The sequence below is a fragment of the Salmo trutta genome, chromosome 11 (assembly GCF_901001165.1).
Source record: "Salmo trutta chromosome 11, fSalTru1.1, whole genome shotgun sequence".
Classification (NCBI taxonomy): domain Eukaryota; kingdom Metazoa; phylum Chordata; class Actinopteri; order Salmoniformes; family Salmonidae; genus Salmo; species Salmo trutta.
In genome coordinates, this window is record NC_042967.1 from 11,865,720 (window position 1) to 11,887,428 (window position 21,709).

General features: G+C 45.9%; 1 protein-coding gene across 1 annotated transcript in view; it reads left to right on the forward strand.

Annotated features, from left to right (window-relative positions):
- Positions 1-21,709, forward strand: part of LOC115202215 (F-box/WD repeat-containing protein 7) — a gene marked incomplete in the record, with an annotated part of 98,143 nt that overhangs the window by 25,228 nt on the left and 51,206 nt on the right.

Here is a 21,709-nt window from a genome sequence, read left to right on the forward strand (position 1 = left end):
GTGTGATTAATTATACCATGGTAGTTTGGTTTCAGAACTGGTTGTGTGATTAATTATACCATGGTAGTCTGGTTTCAGAACTGGTTGTGTGATTAATTATACCATGGTAGTCTGGTTTCAGAACTGGTTGTGTGATTTATTATACCATGGTAGTCTGGTTTCAGAACTGGTTGTGTGATTTATTATACCATGGTAGTCTGGTCTCAAGACTCCATCCTCTTTGAACTCTTGGATGGCCTATACTTTTCTATTGAGCCTAGGGTTAGTCTATATAAGGAGTTTGATTGGTGTGAGACCTGAACTTAACTATATTGTGACAGAAGGCACTGAGAAGGGCCTTCTGAGGGCACGACAATCCCGAAGACAAAGGTATGCGGAGCCATTACCACCACAACTCATTTTCCACCAGGAGGCTCCCTTTTCTCCAATCTCAGTGTGGTTCAACTGGCCACTTGGAAACTGGCCCCCCATGGCTCTATCATGTTACCACAACAACCCAGTTGGCCAACCTCTACAGGGGACCTGCATGCTCCCTGTCCACACACCATTACGGCTCTGACCTCAGCAGTTGCCTCCACTTCCACCCAGAAGCAATGTCTTCAGGATCAGCTGGTCCTCTGTAGAACAAAAACATCACTGACTGAGCCTCTAGCTTTCTATCTCATTGTGACACTCCACTTGAGCCAACTGTTAGCACACTACACACACACACTACACACACACACTACACACACCGTTATTCCCCCACACACAGGTTCTCAATTTGAGGGGCAACATTTCTGAGTTGAGTCAGGGAAAGTAACCGTTGGAATATCAATGAGTACCAGGTGCCTGTAAAAGGCAGCACTTCAAACAGCCCAATGTCCCCCGGTGTGGCATCGGCACCGCTGGCTACCGGGGGGCTTTCAGACTCTGAAGATGGCATTTGAAAAGAAGGAACGTGGTGGACCCAAAGGAAAAAAAGAGGCGATATCACTTGTAATTGTGGAACATACCGTGACACTACTGCCTAAATAAGTACTGTAACATTATCCAGTCTTCCTTTTTTTGAGATTCGGAACCGCGTTTCTTTCCTGAACATGTAGGCTAACCCACCGGTTTTATAGCGTTGTCAAACACTTGGTTACAGAATCCGTACCAGCCACAAACAATTTCCATCTGGACCCTCTTCAACCCACTGCTTACTTTTATAAGATAGTTCTTAAAACTATCAGGAAGTGTTGTGCCAGGACCTGTAACATTTCTTCAAACGTCTTTCTGTTGAATTGCCCTAATAATCAGTTTGTCAACTTGCCTGTTCAGATCTATTGGACATTAGAATTGGAATATATACTTGTTTTGTAACTATTTTGTTGCATGTCTAAGTGGCAGTGACGGTATGATTTGAAGAACAATGGCTGCACAATGTGTCTTTAGTAAGAATAAAACAATATACCTCAGCTGTACTACTTATAGCCTAGTCCTTGCCCTTTTGGACTGAAACTAATCATCCTTCATCAGCCACTCGCTATGCGAGGTGAAAAGCAGAATATCAGCAAGGTGAATGGGAGGTGGTGGTTGATGCAATATTGTCAACAGCCTTCTCACTCAGATTGCCCCCAGTCAAGTCCTGCAGCGTCCTGCAGTAGTAACCCACAACCAGTAATATTTAATTAGCTCCTAGCCACTATTGCTTCATTACTCTTCATTACATTCTTCTTTGCTGAAGGTTTTTTTTCCCCTCCCTCTGCGTCTTCTCCTTCCAATTCCCATTAAAACGGATGGATTTCCCTTGATGCGGTGATGTTCCCTTGGCTGCGTCTGAAATGGCACCCTATTCCATATATAGTGCACTACTTTTGACACGAGCCTATACAAAGCCTACGGGGCTCTGGTCGAAAGTCTTGCATGACATTTGGAATAGGGTGACATTTTGGACGCACCCCTTGACTGAACTGAAAAGAGCTGTATAGCTGTACCCCCATCCAAGTCCAGAATGCTGCTGCTGTTCCTCTCCCCACACACTGATCATTAAAACCCAGAGAAATGGACGCTAGCAGCAACAGAACAGCCAAGATGGAGTAGTACGACATCTGTTCTTGGATCAGTTGCTGAGTGTCATGGGGTTCCAGAACCCTAATGAGATTAGTCCTTGTGGACAGGATGTGTTTAGAACATGACTGATGAGGGAACTGTTTTCATGACAATGGTAGAATAATGACTATAGGCCCCAAACCACAGTGCGGAATTTAGAATGCGTTTATCTTTGAATGGAATGAGCTGGTATCTGGGAGAATTTACAGTATTTGTCTTTGAGAAATACTTGGACAACGGCCATACAGTCTAATTAACCCAAACAAAATGCAAGGGCACATTTTTTGAACGCTACGAAATTCCCCACCGAATCCCCCTCCAGCAGTTTAGCCAGGGTTTGTTTTGCATGGCCCAGAATTAAATATTACACCGATACTATTCCCAGCAGAACTTAGATTTTGATTAGCAACGTAGCCCCCTCCTTAACGGCGATATAACGCAGCAATCGATATCAAGTCCTCCGCTGAGGATAGAGGGAGCACATCGTAATTAAATCAATGGTACGCCCCCCCCCCCCCCCCCCCCCCAGACACACGCCATAAGTACCCCAGGTGGATCTCAACAACAGCATCCGCCGACTAGGCTTGCTGGGGTATCCGGTCTTCTCCCTCAGCTTCAGATACAGCCTGGGCCAGATAGCATTGTTCCGAGTACGGGGGCTTCAATACATCTCTGATGCCCCAGTTGTGTGAGCCCCGGCGTGTTCTATTGTGTTAGCGTGATGGATGATAATGAGCAGGGATTCCATGGCTACATTTGATTTTCCTCCCACCCTGTCCCAGCAGCGTCAGCAGGCCTCCTGTTAGACTGACTACTGGACTGCCGATGTGATTAGCAGGGCCTCATTACTCCCTTCATTACGCCAGGCCACTGCTTGTTTACCATTACCCCTGTGAAATATGTCAGCCATTTTGAGGACAGACTTCACATTTAGCCCTCTGGATGTTTGTCTTCCAGAAATCTGGAGTTTTTCTCCCTTTTTTTTAACATACCGTGCAGTTTGAGTAGTGGTAATGGTTTTTTATTGCATACTTGTAGTATATTTTGCTGACTTCACACTCCATGGACTGGGATGATGGTCCTTCTCAGTTGGTGTCCATTGCAAGTAGGCACGAGTCCTCGAAACTGGCAAACACTGGGGGGAAAGGAACCTGCCTTTTCCTTTCGCCGTGGTGCACCATCCAAAGCTTCCTGAACTGTCACCAACCAGCGCTTAATGAGAAGGATGAGTAATAAATGAGAAGCTGGCCATCTGTGGTTTCTAACTTAGTTAAATCTGGCCTCCCCCTTCTATCCAGCTCTTGTTATTTACGTGCCGAGGATTACTTTGACGCATGTAAACAAAACCAAGAGGCAACAAGACCACAAATCATTTAGCTGAGAGGAGAACTATTAGATTTTTAATTACTCGTCTTCGTGCCCGTGGGTTGCTTTTCATTCTCCACCGAGGAGAGAGGAGATGGGGGAGAGGGGAATTGGTCCTGGTTGAGCAGAGTTGTTGCTCGAAGGCTCAGGCTGCTCACATGGGATGGGCACCACCACCACCATAGAAATATAATTAATACCTAGCACAGTACATTAACTTGAATGAGGAATCCCTATTCTAGTAATTCCATTTCTATGGACACCACCACCGTCTCTCTGGGTATGGCTACCTCCTACCTGTCCCAACACAGCAGCAAGCAGCTGAGACAGACAGAGGGAGAAAGAGAAAGTGCTGATATGGCCCGACTGGCCTCTTTAATTTGAGTGTGGGAGAGCCGGAGCCCCCCGGGGGTAAGCAAGCAGAGAGCCTGGTGGCCAGCTTGTGCTGCTGGGTCTCAGACTGGCTGTGGAGCAGCACCTGCTGAGTCAGCCTCACGTCCCCAGGTCATTTACTACAGAGTGAAGAGGCGTCACAGAGCCCTGTTATTTATCTTTGGTAATACAAGCAGCATATTGTACAGGACAAAGTGCATTTGGGACAAGTTAGTTACGGTTTTCTTTACAGGAAAACAAGGTAACACAATGAAGAGATTACTCTTAGTTTGTCTTTCCATTAATTTTAGCTCCAGGTCACCTTATACCTTTGTGTGACCAGGTCCTGTACCCATTGTGTGTTCTGCTGTACTGGTAATTGAAAGGGTTTCTTGTTCTCTCTCCTGAATATCCTGTGGTGTGTGTACAATCACCCTAGGCCAATACCGAGGTACGCACTATGTACCTGAGTGGTATGTCCTCTCCCATCAGCCCCTCTCTGAGGCTTGTTGTGTCAACTGTAATAAGACGAGCCCCCCTCCAGAATACAACACACACAATCCCTTTGCCCTTTTGATGAATCTGGTGTCCCTGTGTTATTGCTTTGTTTCAGTGTGGCAGGCAGGCAGGCAGGAGGCGAGCCTCTCCAAAGTCTATTCCCCAGACAGGAGCTGGTAGATGTAGGCGGGCCTGCATCAGACTTTCTCAGGTGGCAGGCTGGCAGAACAAACAGGAAGCCCTCGAACACACACACACACCTACACACACACACACACACAACGTGCGCACACAGGCTCAGAACAGTAAACCGACCTTGAGCGAAGCCATCCTCACATGAAACGTGTGTGTGTGTGTGTGGAATCTTTTCTCTCCTTTGTTGGGGGGAGGGGGGGGGGCAGGCAGGCAATGTTTTGAAAGAGACCGATGAGGGCTGCCAACGGGGGCGTCAGTTTGCTGCAGTGCTGCCTATAACTGCCGCTTGCTTACACTCATAGCTGTTCTTCTCCTGTCATCAATGGTAAACAAGAGCTGGTTAAAATGGCCTCCCTTGGAAGGGCTCTGCAGTGCTCAAGTGTTATCGGTTTTGCCATGTTCACTTATGAATAAAACATCTGAAAGCCTTTGATTGATGGAAGGTATATGGGGAAAGAGACCATTTGAAACTTTATTAGCTCTGTTGGGACGGCCAAGTCTTTCAAATCTATCTTTGCTCTCACATGAGAGGGTAGCAGAACCCCGGAGCTACTTCTCCTAATAGGACCAGGATCTTACTTCCTGAAAGTGCGTCCCAAACAGAGGGGGTTAGGGAGTGTAGGTGTGCACATCAAGTGGGTCATGCGGGGACCTAAAATAAAGCGCCCCCCTTCAAGTCATTTTTAAAGGGAGACAAATGAATACGTAGGACTTCGATGAGTTTGGTGCATGAAAGCGTTCGCTGGGAGCACTGAAGATTAGGATACGTTTTAATTAAAAGTGGGCCTTCTTTCCACATATCCTCTGGAGAGTTATTTTTTTATAAAGACGCTTTGGAATTGTTTCAGGCTTCACGGGCCGATCCTGACAGGCCCTTAAAAAGCTAAAAGCTCTACTCTTCTTCCTCCCACTAAGGTTCATTAGCACCCAGAGCCAAGGCAAATGTTACCTTAAAGCTATCCCTACCACAAAGCCCTTTTACATAGTATGTTTATTATTCGCATGGTCAGCTTTTTGATTGTCTCAGCACTTTTCCTGGTAGCCCAAATGATCTCCACTCCACCCCCTCTTCCCGCCCTCCCCTCTTCTCCATCCGTCAGAGGCATTAATGAGCATAAATACGGTGCTGCTGTTTTTGTACATTGTGCCCGCCCGGACTGCTGCAAAGCAGAGATGCCCAGCCAGGTGTCAGGGATTGATGGAGTAGAATCGGGGGTTGATGAGGTCCAACCTCCCACCCTCTGTTTACCCTTTTACATCCTGGAATGTGAGCCTCCTACAAACAGACCCTTGTTCTAGAGGGGGAATCCCTGACAGCGGCTCACTTGTCTCCCATCCCTAACGAGAAGGAGGCTGTCCCCGTCCCTTCTCATCTTGGGTCATGTTTATTCAGCTCTAAATGGAAGAAAACGGAGACGAAAGGACTACCTGGACTCCCCCACCATTTTAGTGTCACAGTCCTGCCCCCGTACCTCAATCATTGGTTTCTTCACTCGTTAATGGTACTGGAAGCCCTCCCCTTCGTTTACCCATTCACCACCACCCACTCTCATATATAAGCTGTCCTTTACTACATATATAGGCTGTCCTTTACTACATATATAGGCTGTCCTTTACTACATATATAGGCTGTCCTTTACTACATATATAGGCTGTCCTTTACTACATATATAGGCTGTCCTTTACTACATATATAGGCTGTCCTTTACTACATGTATAGGCTGTCCTTTACTACATGTATAGGCTGTCCGTTACTACATGTATAGGCTGTCCGTTACTACATGTATAAGCTGTCCTTTACTACATATATAGGCTGTCCTTTACTACATGTATAGGCTGTCCGTTACTACATATATAGGCTGTCCGTTACTACATATATAGGCGGTCCTTTACTACATATATAGGCTGTCCGTTACTACATATATAGGCTGTCCGTTACTACATATATAGGCGGTCCGTTACTACATATATAGGCGGTCCTTTACTACATATATAGGCTGTCCGTTACTACATATATAGGCTGTCCGTTACTACATATATAGGCTGTCCGTTACTACATATATAGGCTGTCCGTTACTACATATATAGGCTGTCCGTTACTACATATATAGGCTGTCCGTTACTACATGTATAGGCTGTCCTTTACTACATGTATAGGCTGTCCTTTACTACATGTATAGGCTGTCCTTTACTACATGTATAGGCTGTCCTTTACTACATGTATAGGCTGTCCTTTACTACATGTATAGGCTGTCCGTTACTACATGTATAGGTGGTCCGTTACTACATATATAGGCTGTCCTTTACTACATGTATAGGCTGTCCGTTACTACATATATAGGCTGTCCGTTACTACATGTATAGGCTGTCCTTTACTACATATATAGGCTGTCCGTTACTACATATGTAGGCTGTCCGTTACTACATATGTAAGCTGTCCTTTACTACATATATAGGCTGTCCTTTACTACATATATAGGCTGTCCGTTACTACATATATAGGCGGTCCGTTACTACATATATAGGCGGTCCTTTACTACATATATAGGCTGTCCGTTACTACATATATAGGCTGTCCGTTACTACATATATAGGCTGTCCGTTACTACATATATAGGCTGTCCTTTACTACATATATAGGCTGTCCGTTACTACATATATAGGCTGTCCGTTACTACATATATAGGCTGTCCGTTACTACATATATAGCTGTCCGTTACTACATATATAGGCGGTCCGTTACTACATATTTTGGGTGAATTTTGGCCCATTCCTCCTGACAGAGCTGGTGTAACTGAGTCAGGTTTGTAGGCCTCTTTGCTCGCACACGCTTTTTCAGTTCTGCCCAAAAAATGTCTATAGGATTGAGGTCAGGGCTTTGTGATGGCCACTCCAATACCTTGACTTTGTTGTCCTTAAGCCATTTTGCCACAACTTTGGAAGTATGGTTGGGGTCATTGTCCATTTGGAAGAACCATTTGCAACCAAGCTTTAACTTCCTGACTGATGTCTTGAGATGTTGCTTCAATATATCCACATAATTTTCCGTCCTCATGATGCCATCTATTTTGTGAAGTGCACCAGTCCTTCCTGCAGCAAAGCACCCCCACAACATGATGCTGCCACCCCGTGCTTCACGGTTGGGATGGTTTTCTTCAGCTTGCAAGCCTCCCCCTTTTTCCTCCAAACTTAACGATGGTCATTATGGCCAAACAGTTCTATTTTTGTTTCATCAGACCAGAGGACATTTCTCTAAAAAGTACGATCTTTGTCCCTATGTGCAAACTGTAGTCTGGCTTTGGAGCAGTGGCTTCTTCCTTGCTGAGTGGCCTTGCTGAGTGGCCTTTCAGGTTTTGTCAATATAGGACTCGTTTTACTGTGGATATAGATATTTTTGTAACTGTTTCCTTCAGCATCTTCACAAGGTCCTTTGCTGTTGTTCTGGGATTGAGTTGCACTTTTCGCACCAAAGTACGTTCATCTCTAGGAGACAGAACTCGTCTCCTTCCTGAGTGGTATGACGGCTGCGTGGTCCCATGGTGTTTATACTTGCGTATTATTGTTTGTACAGATGAACGTGGTACTTTCAGGCATTTGGAAATTGTTCCCAAGGATGAACCAGACTTGTAGAGGTCTAGAGTTTTTTTTTTTTCTGAGGTCTTGGCTGATTTCTTTTGATTGTCCAATGATGTCAAGCAAAGAGGCACTGAGTTTGAAAGTAGGCCTTGAAATACATCCACTGTTACACCTCCAATTGACTCAAATGATGTCAATTAGCCTATCAGAAGCTTCTAAAGCCATGACATCATTTTCTGGAATTTTCCAAGCTGTTTAAAGGCACAGTCAACTTAGTGTATTTAAACGTTTGACCCACTGGAATTGTGATACAGTGAATTATAAGTGAAATAATCTGTCTGTAAACAATTGTTGGAAAAATGACTTGTGTCATGCACAAAGTAGATGTCCTAACCGACTCGCCAAAACTATAGTTTGTTAACAAGAAATTAGTTGAGTGGTTGAAACACTCAACAAATGTAAACTTCCGACTTCAACTGTATATATACACACCCACACACACACACTGTCATATAGGCTATCCTTTACTGTCATGTATAGGCTATCCTTTACTGCATTGCCCATATGTTATTTTCACTAGTTCTCCCTTCATACCATGTAAGAAGTATTTTCCATATAGTTGAGGCTTCCCTTCTCCTTACTACTATCCAGGTGATCTAGTCAGAGCAGTTGATGTGGCTACTTCATGGACCGGGCTGCTGTGGAGCTTGCCTCTTGGTAGAGTATGCGTTCACTCTCCTGCATAATAATTAACCTACATTATCATGGTCTGAATCAGAGACAGATGGCAGACCGTAGACCAGGGAGGGGAAGAGGAGGGGAAAAACTCTAAAGGTTGGCTGTTGCCTCTAAAGATTATCAGAGGCATTTCCATCTCAGCGGGATGGGACTCTGAACGCTGACTACAGGGGGCTATGCCCGGTCGGTGGTGCGTGGCTTTGTTAGCTGAAGGGAAGTGAATGATTGGGCTAATAAGCATGGAATCACTGCAAATCAGTTAAGCGGAACATCTGAAAATGTAGTTGTGTAGCTGCTGCTCTGTTCAGCTTTTTGCTCTTTTTACCAACCTTGATTCTCCCTCCAACTAACCCTTTACTCCTATTGGTGTTGTTGCTTTGCCAAAGTAATCACTGCCTGTCTGCCTGTATGACGGACGGGGGCCTCTGAAATAAAGCGATGCTGTGAAAGAGAAGACTTCATTAGCAGAATTCATTACTGAAAGGTTCAAGACCTGCGGCCATTGCCAGGACTGGACTGGGTCTCTGACAGCAAACAAGACGAGCCCCCCTCATCCTCATCCTGGAGCTGCGGCCAGAGGCAGAGGCAGCTAACTCACTGCAGCCCGGAGGCCAGCCCAGAGCTCTCCGTCAGTGTTGCCAGGCAACCGTTTACAGATGGATGGAGGGTGGTGGGGTCTCGGCTGTGGCTGCCGCCCCCGCCCGTCCCTCGTAACAGGCCCGGGCAGCGTAGAAGACTCATAGGGAGCAGATCGGCCACTCGCCTGGCCTCTCAAGCTCCCAAAGACCTTGGCTCGTGGAATTTAATAACCAGCATCGTGTAATGAGCCAACCTCCCAGAGCCATACATCTGGCCTCCCTAGCAAGTAAACATAGTCTGTTCCCCTGACCCAGCCTCTCCCTAAGAGATAAGCCCCACTGGCTGATTCCCAGCACCAGAGGTGGGCGAGTAGAACATTATCTTTCCCCGACAGAACAGGGTCAAGACAGTAAAGTTACAGTGACAACAGGGGCCAGTCAGTTTGATCAAAGCAATTCACTCCCTTTTGCTCTCCCTACTAGAAACCTGATAGCGTGCCTCTGCTATTCTTGAGCTTTGATTTCCTCCTTTGGGTCTTAACCACCTTTTGACGGACAGAGAGCAAGATGGAGGCCAGTAGCCCATAAATGAACTTCACGAAGATGTCTATACTGCAGTGTGGCTGAACTACTGCACCAAGAGTATGTTTCCTATTAGAGAGTGGAAGAGGACAACAACAAGATGGCAGGCTGAGGGTTTTTCACTCCCTCAGACAAAAGGCTTTAGAGAAAAAAAAGCTGTTTCTTTCCAAGGCGCTTCCTTGTCTCCGGTCCCGGGCGGTGGATTGTTTTTGTTTATTTCAGGGGGGGCCCGTCTGTGTGGAGGCCTTATTTGTTTCCTGAATGGCTAATCTGCCAAGTTCATGCCTGGGGCTGGCCGCTGAGAAGGGGGTCCTTGTTTCCAGCGATGCCGGGCGGTCCTTGTGACAGTGCCGCTTGTCCCAGACCTCTGCCTGATTCATTACAATACAGCTGCCTCCAGAGGCGACCAGGCAGACAGAGGATGCGTCCCAAATGGCATCCTATTCCCCATGGGCCCTGGTCAAAAGTAGTGCACTATATAGGGAACAGGGTGCCACCCAGGAGCTGAGGCAGAGCAGGCTTGCCTTGGCCCTTTCCTCTCCCTCACAGACCCTCCTCAAGCAGGGCCGGGTCTGCAGCAAGCAGATGGTCTCTGGGGATTAAGCCATTAGGCACATGGCAGCCATTGTGGGGTCTTTGTGACATCAAAGGTCATAACCCAGGAGTTATAGAGGTCAAGGATGATGATGATGATTCTGAGCCCAGCTCGCTTGCCCTGGTTGTTTCCACAGCCTGAGGGGGGAAGCAAGCTGAGATGGACTAGATGTGGTATTAATGCTTGCCGCTGTTGGACCTTTCCAGAGAGTATTGATCATTAAACAGCACTGTTGAATGTGCTAAAAGCAACAGATTGGGTCTTTTTGACTGGTATGATAATGATCACCCGTTAGTAGCCCTCTTCGGTCTGCCGAGGAACTGACAGATTTAGAACCATCTTATTAAAATGTGTTCGTATCCACCCTCAGGAAGAATATGACTCAATTATTTTCACTTCAAATTTTGTGACCAAAGAGCAAATAAATATGCAAATGTATTTTTTTGAATTTTTTTATATACATTCCATAGAATGTTGAATAAATGTCAGTCTTGTCTAGGCCTGGACTCTACACAGACTGCTGCGTCAACCAATCACAGCTAGAGTAGGCCTATTATGCAAATAGCTGTGCCATATGGTCATATGCCTTTCACTTTGATGTTGCGCTCCACTGGACAGGCAGCAGTACAGCACCATTCTGTTCAGAGCATTGTTTAGAAAGCAGTAGCTAGCAAAAGTCACAAGAAACTTGAATGGTTTCCTGCAAATCTATAAATACCACACGAGTCTTACTTTTGAACTTTAGCCTACCTGTTGGTTGTTTGATCAATAGGACTATCTCCTTCCTTTTCCTATCCACAACATACCTTTGTTTGGTTGCAGTGTGTAATAGTCTCCGCTTTTCTCCTTTATTGTGTCCCGTTGACATTTGTACCACAGCGGCTATGCAGGTGCCTTATTTTCCATAGAGGGAGGGAGCTCCCGTCTCACTTTGTTCATGGTGCCGGCCAGACTGGTTTTCTTTTCAAGCAACTTGTTCGCCAATGACAGTGAAGTGAAGAAAATGTCCATGGTGACATTGGCAAGGGGAGCAATGTGAGGTTCCACAAGCCTCATCACCACATTCGCGCCTAATGCTCCATGTGGATATTTTCCCAGATATTTAAAGCCGTTCAGCGTGTACAATTACACACACTCTCGCTGTGTAGCCTACTCCAAGTAGGCCAGAGTAGACCGATAAGACTGCTTTGATTGGGTGAACTGATATAGGGTACATACCATTTTGAGATTAGGCCTATAATTAGACAGGATTAATACAATAGAATGGTCCGCCCTGTTCTTCAATTGGTGATTACATAATTATGCCTCGTTCACTTCCCCTCGCTCATCAACTCACCCATTCTCCCCCCTTTCTCCCCTTCATACTTTGCTTAATTTACTTCCTCTGTTATGTGTGAAATTAGTTTTGGGTTAGTTTAGGTTGTTTCGAGGCAATTATTGGAGTGATTATCAGCTGGGCACTGCACTTTCAACTGTCGGGAGAAGGAATGGAGCAGGCCCTACTGTCGGGAGAAGGAATGGAGCAGGCCCTACTGTCGGGAGAAGGAATGGAGCAGGCCCTACTGTCGGGAGAAGGAATGGAGCAGGCCCTACTGTCGGAAGAAGGAATGGAGCAGGCCCTACTGTCGGGAGAAGGAATGGAGCAGGCCCTACTGTCGGGAGAAGGAATGGAGCAGGCCCTACTGTCGGGAGAAGGAATGGAGCAGGCCCTACTGTCGGGAGAAGGAATGGAGCAGGCCCTACTGTCGGGAGAAGGAATGGAGCAGGCCCTACTGTCGGGAGAAGGAATGGAGCAGGCCCTACTGTCGGGAGAAGGAATGGAGCAGGCCCTACTGTCGGGAGAAGGAGGGGCAATGGGGGTAAACATATTCTTATTAAATAAAAAAAATGACATGCCCTCCTAAAACTGGTTCTGTTCTTGATATTAAGATTCTGACAATGGCGGCGTGTTATATAGGCTTATTTATGAAAAGTCAAGGACCGAGGGGGTGACTTAAAGAAATTGCAGAGTAATAAAAAATTGAAATGACTCCTTTAACGGTTGTAGTGTTAAGCCATTTGGTGCATGGCAGCCATTGTGGGGCCCTAGTGACATCAAAGGTCATACCCCAGGAGTTATAGAGGTCAGAATCATCATTCTTGACCCCAGCTTGCTTGCACTGGTTGTTTCCATAGCCTGAGGGCGACGCAAGCTGAGATAGACTTGCTGTGGTATTACTGCTTGCTGCTATTGGGCCTTTCCAGAGAGTATTGATCCTTAAACAGCACTATTGACTAGTGCTAAAGGCCACAGATTGGGTCTTTTTGACTGGTGTGATAATGATCACCCGTTAGTAGCCCTGTCCGACCTGCCGAGGGGCGGACTCTGACCTGTGCTGTGTGCAAAACAAATGCTGTGTCAACACCCACTCAAGGTCTGTTCACCCTCAGACCGAAAGCCCTGTGGAGAGCGAGAGCGGAGAGAACATATAGGGGCCAGGATATAATGGGAGTGACTACCCTCATAGATTATTAAAACCGTAGATCATTTCTTTCTAGCTTTTCCTCTACCTGCGAAAGAGGACTGACTGTTCACCCCTCCGGCTCTATTCCGCTGGTCTTGAAATGCAGCAGTAACCGCGACCCCTAAGAAGGCAGTGAGTGCGGCTCCAGAGCCGGAAAACCTCAGAATCCTCCTTTGGAAAATGTACTGCTGTTGTGGTATGAGAGGCAAGACACTCCGTCTGCAGAGGAGTGTCTATTTTTGGGAAGCTAGTCCAACCAACCTCACTCCTTCCCCATTTCCAGCAGTCTCTCTATATCTCATTCTCAGAGGTCAGCTGGCTCAGGAGGTGCGGAGAGATTATCTGACTTCTGCAGGGTGAAGAGTAGAGTAAAACTCACTGTCATTGAGCCTTGTAAAAATGTCCTTACGTAAGTTGTCACACCAACCCTTCACTCTCCCGTCAGAGGCAGGTTGAAAGGGTCATGTTGTGTTTTGCACCAACCCTTCACTCTCCCGTCAGAGGCAGGTTGAAAGTAGAGGTCGACCGATTAATCAGAATGGCCGATTAATTAGGGCCGATTTCACGTTTTCATAACAATCGGTGATTGGCATTTTTGGACACCGATCATGGCCGATTACATTGCTCTCCACGAGGAGGCTGCATGGCAGGGTGACTACCTGTTACGCGAGTGCAGCAAGGAGCCAAGGTAAGGTGCTAGCTAGCTAGCATTAAACTTATCTTATAAAAAACAATCAATCTTAACATAATCACTAGTTAACTACACATGGTTGATGATATTACTAGTTTATCTAGCTTGTCCTGCTTTGCATATAATCGATGCGGTGCCTGTTAATTTATCATTGAATCATAGCCTACTTCGCCAAACGGGTGATTTAACAAGCGCATTCGCAAAAAAAGCGCCTTTCTTAAAATCAATACACAAGCATATATTTTTAAACCTGCATATTTAGTTAATATTGCCTGCTAACATGAATTTATTTTAACTAGGGAAATTGTGTCACTTCTCTTGCGTTCTGTGCAACAGAGTCAGGGTATATGCAGTAGTTTGGGCCGCCTGGCTTGTTACGAACTGTGTGAAGACTATTTCTTCCTAACAAAGACGGCCTACTTCGCCAAACGGGGGATGATTTAACAAAAGCGCATTTGCGAATAAAGCACAATCGTTGCACGACTGTACCTAACCATAAACATCAATGCCTTTCTTAAAATCAATACACAAGTATATTTTTTTAAACCTGCATATTTAGTTAAAATAAATTCATGTTAGCAGGCAATATTATACTAGGGAAATTGTGTCACTTCTCTTGCGTTCATTGTACGCAGAGACAGGGTATATGCAACAGTTTGGGCTGCCTGGCTCGTTGCGAACTAATTTGCCAGAAATTTACGTAATTATGACATAACATTGAAGGTTGTGCAATGTAACAGGAATATTTAGACTTATGGATGCCACCCGTTAGATAAAATACGGAACGGTTCTGTATTTCACTGAAAGAATAAACGTTTTATTTTCGAAATGATAGTTTCCGGATTTGTCCATATTAATGACCTAAGGCTCGTATTTGTATGTGTTATGTTATAATTAAGTCTATGATTTGATATTTGATAGAGCAGTCTGACTGAGCGGTGGTAGGCAGCAGCAGGCTCGTAAGCATTCATTCAAACAGCACTTTCGTGTGTTTGCCAGCAGCTCTTCGCAATGCTTCAAGCACTGCTCTGTTTATGACTTCAAGCCTATCAACTCCCAAGATTAGGCTGGTGTAACCGATGTGAAATGGCTAGCTAGTTAGCGGGGTGCGCGCTAATAGCGTTTCAAACGTCACTCGCTCTGAGACTTGGAGTAGTTGTTCCCCTTGCTCTGCATGGGTAATGATGCTTCGAGGGTGGCTCTTTTCCTGGTTCGAGCCCAGGTAGGGGCGAGGAGAGGGAAGGAAGCTATACTGTTACACTGGCAATACTATAGTGCCTATAAGAACATCCAATAGTCAAAGGTATATGAAATACAAATCGTATAGAGAGAAATAGTCCTATAATTCCTATAATAACTACAACCTAAAACATCTTACCTGGGAATATTGAAGACTCATGTTAAAAGGAACCACCAGCTTTCATATGTTCTCATGTTTTGAGCAAGGAACTTAAACGTTAGCTTTTTTACATGGCACATATTGCACTTTTACTTTCTTCTCCAACACGTTGTTTTTGCATTATTTAAACCAAATTGAACATGTTTCATTATTTATTTGAGGCTAAATTGATTTGATTGATGTATTATATTATTAAGTTAAAATAAGTGTTCATTCAGTATTGTTGTAATTGTCATTATTACAAATAAATAAATAAATAAATACATTTAAAACAAGCGGCCGATTAATCGGTATCGGCTTTTTTTGGTCCTCCAATAATCTGTATTGGTATCGGCATTGAAAAATCATAATCGGTCGACCTCTAGTTGAAAGGGTCATGTTGTGTTTCGCACCAACCCTTCACTCTCCCGTCAGAGGCAGGTAGAAAGGGTCATGTTGTGTTTTGCACCAAACAAAGGAAAACTGAGCTTTCTATACAGCCGACAACTTAAATCGTTTTGGAAGTAATTGACTGAAAGTCGTTCCAAAGGCAATCGTTTCCCTGCTAAGAGACCAAATTGGAATTTGACATGATTTATCAAGACTCACAGTAGACACACTACTTTGGGTGGAGACGAGAGAGAGAAGAAAAATAACAGCTTGTTGTTTTCAGAGAAAGGGAAGCAATGCTGCAGACTCCCCTAGCACTGACAGACTAATAATTCTTGCCACATAATGCATGCTCTTTCCCTGCATTTAGGAACACGCCACCACTCAAAAACATATCATCAGCATCTGTTATTCAGTTCCTCTCAATGCTTTTACTCGTAGAGATTCCCCACATCCGTACGAATTACTGGTACGCGCGGACTGCAGAGCATGGCTTGAGCTGAAAGCTTGCTGGACAATGTTCTGCCCTTCTCCTTCGGAGGTCACAGCTAAGGTCGCTTCACAGCTGGACCATAGGGCGAGAAGATGAAGTTACATCAGTACAGAGCAACACTGTCCACAGTGAAACTGGTAAATGTTTTTTGGGCCCTAAAGAGATTGCTGCTACACAGACGGTCCTCTCAGCAGAGGCCAGGCCTCCCCACCATGATGAGAATACACTGTGACAGGGAGTAGCATTTTAAAGGCTTTATTTTTAGAGCTCTACGCTGGAAAGGCTCCACCAACCATCTCATCTACGGCAAAGCAAGGGATTTAGGGAAGGGGAGAGACCAAAAGAGAGAGACTCATAACATTACTGTTTTCTTTTTCTCCATTCGTTACTTTCCATTATGACGGCCATCGTTTTTGAAAAGGCTTTTCTGTTCTGTAGCTAATGTTGAAATATTTTGTCAAAAAGGCTTTTATTGGCAATGGGTTCAGGCCTACACCTCAGCCTAGAATGGGTGAGAAACTTATCCTGGGCATGCTTTTTGAATAGCCATGATTAATGTTTTGAGTGGGCAAGGTCCAAGAATGGTTTGCCATGGTCGGAGTAGCTGACGTTTTGATTGTGGAAAGGGTGGGCAACCCGTTGAGCCATTCTACAGCTGGAGGATATGACGCGTGTTGTGACATGCCCCGACGTCACTACTGCAGCGTGGCGGTGACACGGTCGGCGTGAACGCTTGCTGTGTCCTCTAGCTGTCAGCACGCATGCCAACTTCCTTTCCCCTCACAGGCGTAGCTGGGTCATGTCACACTTTTCTTCTGTGTCCGTGGGTGCTGTAGGGTCACTGTGACCGAACTAACCCAGAGGCAATCTTACACCTCGGATTTTATCCCTGGAATCGCTAGCGGGATTTTAAAGAAAGCGTCCATTGAGTTGCTGAATCTTTTCAACCCCAGAGTCACTAGGAAGATGAAGGAAGATGGGCTGCTATTAGTCCTCCTGTCTTTTGTCCTGTCGTGATAACAGATTGTGTGTGAAAGGACTGGTATTGTCATTTCTCCACAATGGAATTGATTGCATTGTACTAAATAACAAAAACATTCTTACATAAAAGCTCAAAGAACTCTGTTGTGTACCCCTTAAGTATGTTTTTGTTCTTACTACCCTGACATTTTCTGCATACAATAGTGCGTAGGAAGTTGAATAGCAAATTACTTTACAAATTATGACCAGGTTCGTAGTCAATGCAGCATCCTTGACATTGTAACCTTGGATTGAAAGGCTGATCATTCTCACTGATTACAGCAGTCCAGTATGAATGTCTAAGGAGAAAGGGTAGCAGTATACAGTATTTGCAGTCCCTTCACATTTTCCTGAGAACAAGGTGAGAAAATGGTCGCCACAACAATGAAACGAGTTAATTAACTGCCAGCCGCTCAACGGTTTTTCAAAAACCGACATCCTTCGATGTTTGTCCATGTTTCACTTCTTTATTCGTCACCCTCTTCCCGAAGACGTAGGCAGTAGCTTTGTGTGGTTACACTTTCAATGATACCGGCTATTGAAGTTTGTTGGACTCGTAGCAACAGCCCCACTCTGAAAACAAAATGGCCTCCGCACAATACGGACTGAGGGGAGCAGTCAGAGTGAAAAGACAAGCGAAACGGGCAGCCTGTGGAAAACGCTGCAAAGAATGAAGAGAAGACCAATATGGAGATGGGAGAAGTCAAAGATGAACAACTGATTAGAGTGCCAATGGGCTTGGCTCTGGTTGGCTGTTTGAATACCACTCCAGACAGACAGACAGACGCACACACACACACACTTATAAACACAAGATGGAGGGAGTAGGAGTGTTCCTGATGATGCTGTCTTCTCCAGCACTCTTCCTGAGAGCTGTGTGGGCTGTGTACCGCTATGTACTATCTACTGAGTGCTGAAAGAAGGGGGGGGTTGGCTGTAGGGGTGGCGGAATGAAATCAAGTGTACTAACGCGGATGCGTAACCGATTCTCCCACGGGGCGGCCGTTTAGGAGAGAGGTGGCTCGTCAACCTCATGGGCCTCTTTAACTATACATGAGCACTTAACTTCCTGTATCCACCAGCCCCCCATGTATAAATAATGACCGGCAGATTGCCATTCTCAATAATACAAGGGCTTGTTGTGTAGCCGTGTTTGCCGCACTGCAGCCCCGACTTCGCCGCCTCAGGCTTGTCCTTGAGGGCCTCGTTCAGCCCTTCTGGACCTGCGAGGCCTACCATACCTACCCTGTCCCACCTCCTGAGCCCTTCAGCAGCCCCTCTCGATCTGCGAGGCCTACCTTACCTACCCTGTCCCACCTCCTGAGCCCTTCAGCAGCCCCTCTCGACCTGCGAGGCCTACCCAACCAGCCCTGTCCCAGCACTTTCTCCACCAAGACTGAAACGCTGACTCATGCTCCGCATTAACTGCATGAGAATTTCAGCCTTGTTAACTTTTTCAAAGTTAGAAACGGGTTTTTCTGGTGTCTATCTACAGCATTAATTGAGGCCCAGTTGGAGACTTGTTCTGAAGGACAGAAAGACCTCATCCCCTTCCTCATGATAATGAAAATGAAAGACACATTATTAAAGTCGCTGTTTTGCGCGGTGTAATTTCCGATAACTACATTAAAACACAGCGGTTATCTAAGCGGCTTAATTGGAAAAATGTCCTTCCGGTGGGCCGGCATTTATTCTCCCAAATTGAGATGTGCAAAGAAATTAATGAGCTACGTAAAAGTTTCTTGTAAGAAGAAATGGAGGGAAAGCAAGATGGTTGTCTCTCCACTGCTGTACTAAAAGGAGGTAGGAACTGAGAGGGGGAGAATAGCAAGATGGTTGTCTCTCCACTGCTGTACTAAAAGGAGGTAGGAACTGAGAGGGGGAGAATAGCAAGATGGTTGTCTCTCCACTGCTGTACTAAAATGAGGTAGGAACTGAGAGGGGGAGAATAGCAAGATGGTTGTCTCTCCACTGCTGTACTAAAAGGAGGTAGGAACTGAGAGGGGGAGAATAGCAAGATGGTTGTCTCTCCACTGCTGTACTAAAATGAGGTAGGAACTGAGAGGGGGAGAATAGCAAGATGGTTGTCTCTCCACTGCTGTACTAAAATGAGGTAGGAACTGAGAGGGGGAGAATAGCAAGGGGTTGTCTAACACCGACCTTTTCACTGCTCACAAAAAAGGAGAGGGAGAGCGAGCGGGACAAAGAGGAAGAGGGGAGGAGAATCCTCTTCACCTCAGCCCTTGGCTCTCTTCAACAGGATATCCTAAATCCAGACCCCACACAGGGATGTGAGGTTCTCCCCATGCAGCAGCTGGGGTCTGCCTCTGCACTGTCTCAGTCCAGGGCTGCGTCATAGTGCACTACTTTTAGCTAGGGCTCTGGTCAAAAGTAGTGCACTATGTAGAGAATAGGGCACCGTTTGGAATACACCCCCAGGTTTGTAACTGTTAAAGTCTGGTCTGCCCTTCCAGCTCTGGAAAGCAAGAGGGAACCACCAACAGAGACAGTATGCTATAACCATAGAAATAGACTAGAGGGAACCACCAACAGAGACAGTTGCTATAACCATAGAAATAGACTAGAGGGAACCACCAACAGAGACAGTTGCTATAACCATAGAAATAGACTAGGCTAGAACGGGTATTCCCATTTCAAGTCAACGTTTCTGTGGCTATAACAATCCTTCAACGTTCATTCTTGTCGTTTTCATCTTACTGTCAAGGTCTAGTATCTGTTACTTTACTAGCTGGTAGCTACTTGGTAGTATCTGTAGCAGCTACTATCAAGTTTTCTCCTCTCTCCCGTATGTTGCCAGTCTGCTCCTTACCGGTGTCTATTTCAGGGCAGTGTTCACCTCCACCAGGCTGGTCACATTACCTCTGCTTCAGGTTTAACTCCAGTCTCCTACCTGCCAATCACAAATCTCTGCTTCCCTCAGACTCCAAGCAGGACTAACAGCATGGAGCGTTAGAGCATGGCCTCTCTTCTCTCTCTCTCTCTCTCTCTCTCTGCCTGTGGGTAGTAACCAGTGTTTCTCTCCCTCCTCTCTCTCTCTCTCTCTCTGCCTGTGGGTAGTAACCAGTGTTTCTCTCCCTCCTCTCTCTCTCTCTCTGCCTGTGGGTAGTAACCAGTGTTTCTCTCCCTCCTCTCTCTCTCTGCCTGTGGGTAGTAACCAGTGTTTCTCTCCCTCCTCTCTCTCTCGGTCTCTGCCTGTGGGTAGTAACCAGTGTTTCTCTCCCTCCCCTCTCTCTCTCTCTCTCTGCCTGTGGGTAGTAACCAGTGTTTCTCTCCCTCCTCTCTCTCTCTCTCTCTCTCTCTCTCTCTCTCTCTCTCTCTCTCTCTCTCTCTCTCTCTCTCTCTCTCTCTCTCTCTCTCTGCCTGTGGGTAGTAACCAGTGTTTCTCTCCCTCCTCTCTCTCTCTCTCTCTCTGCCTGTGGGTAGTAACCAGTGTTTCTCTCCCTCCTCTCTTTCTCTGCCTGTGAGTAGTAACCAGTGTTTCTCTCTCCTCTCTCTCTTTCTCTGCCTGTGGGTAGTAACCAGTGTTTCTCTCCCTCCTCTCTCTCTTTCTCTGCCTGTGGGTAGTAACCAGTGTTTCTCTCCCTCCTCTCTCTCTTTCTCTGCCTGTGGGTAGTAACCAGTGTTTCTCTCCCTCCTCTCTCTCTGTCTCTGCCTGTGGGTAGTAACCAGTGTGTATCTCTCTCTTCTCTCTCTGTCTCTGCCTGTGGGTAGTAACCAGTGTGTGTATCTCTCTCTTCTCTCTCTGTCTCTGCCTGTGGGTAGTAACCAGTGTTTATCTCTCTCTGTCTCTCTCTGTCTCTGCCTGTGGGTAGTAACCGGTTTCTCTAAGTGGTGCTCTATCTGTGCTGTGGTGACTATAGCCAAGGGCTTTTTATAGTCATAAGAGAACTCTCTGCTAGGTTTTGTTGCCTGGGTGACATGTCAGCAATGCTCTCTCTTGCTCTCTCTCTCTCTCTCTCTCTCTCTCTCTCTCTCTCTCTCTCCCTTTGTCCCCTTTTCCCACTGACACACACAACACTAATATTTATCCCTGCAGTCTGCCTCTTTCCTCTTGCTGCTCGCTCTATTTCAGGGATGGCCAACTCCAGTCCTCGGGGGCCTGAGTGGTGTCACACTTTTGCCCCAGCTAACACACCCGACTCCAATAATCACCTAATAATGATCTTCAGTTTAGAATGCAGTGTAGTTGAATCAGCTGTGTTTGTTAGGGATGAGGGGATAGGGTGTGTGTGTGTACTACAATGTGTGCTTCACACACACACACACACACACACACACACACACACACACACACACACACACTGTGCACATTCTGCAGGGCCCTCTATCTACCCTCTCTGAAATGAGCTGGTTCTGACTCTGACCTAAGGGCTGTGGCGGTCCTAAAATTCTGTCAGCCGCTGATTGTCATGCAAATAACTGCTGGTCTCACGGTAAGCGACCAGTAATTAACATAACCACGTTTAGCATCCCGTGGCTTCCCACGCTTGGCCTACAAGTCACTGATGCAGACCTTTAGAACATCTTCATTTTAAACAGTCTACTAAATCCATGTAATATAGCCTACACCATCACAATGAATCCCTTATTTATTTTAGAGGTGTAAAGAAGCATGATATGAAGGGAATGTCGTCTATTTC